This window comes from Phalaenopsis equestris, unplaced genomic scaffold, assembly GCF_001263595.1.
Source record: "Phalaenopsis equestris unplaced genomic scaffold, ASM126359v1 Scaffold199854, whole genome shotgun sequence".
Classification (NCBI taxonomy): Eukaryota; Viridiplantae; Streptophyta; class Magnoliopsida; order Asparagales; family Orchidaceae; genus Phalaenopsis; species Phalaenopsis equestris.
In genome coordinates, this window is record NW_018219705.1 from 178,091 (window position 1) to 178,919 (window position 829).

General features: G+C 33.9%; 1 non-coding gene across 1 annotated transcript; it reads right to left on the minus strand.

Moving 5' to 3' along the window:
* Positions 1-352: 352 nt before the first annotated feature.
* TRNAG-GCC lies at positions 353-423 on the minus strand. The gene has a single exon. It is a non-coding gene; the product is annotated as a tRNA-Gly (tRNA).
* Positions 424-829: the final 406 nt, after the last annotated feature.

Genomic DNA, 829 nt, shown 5'->3' on the forward strand with positions numbered 1-829 from the left:
AATAGAGGGCCCCTTTACCATTTTGTATAAATAGACTATTCTATTTGTATAGATATGGTAGAGGGGCATATCCAATTTTTCTTCGTCCATCAGTTCCCAGTCGTTCAGCGCGGAGTAGAGCAGTTTGGTAGCTCGCAAGGCTCATAACCTTGAGGAGTTCAAATCCTATCTCCGCAATATTTTTGCTAAATTCCCTTTTATTTTGTATTTGTAGTAATGAATGTTGTGGGGAGGAAAAAAGGTGAAACGGAAGATAGAACTACTAACTACTATATTCACTACTATGCATACTAGTATGCATAGTAGTCAACTGTACCGACGGAATCTTTTTATAGTACATTATTTCACCATGGGCGGATAGCGGGAATCGAACCCGCATCTTCTCCTTGGCAAAGAGAAATTTTACCATTTGACCATATCCGCATTTTCTTCGTTCCTGATACGTATGCATATGTCCACACATATATGACATATATGATATATCACATATGCGTCTGGATCATATTTGCGCAGGGCCAGATAAAAAGACTATAGTAAGTAAAGTAAGATTCCGATTAAGATCAGATTCTTAATTATCTATATCCAATTCATAACAATTGAAATGTAGATATATAGTTTAAATGGTTCCATAAAATCTAAAACCTAAACATAAAATTTCAACTTCCAGAGGAAAATTTTGGGGCATTTCATTTATTCTAGAAATAAAACCTTCTCTTTGACATTTATCACATGATTTTATATATTTACTAACATCTCTAAAATATATAGGCTAATAAAATCCAGATTAGAAAATCTTAAATGTAGTTTTATCAACCCAAAATGTCCCTCA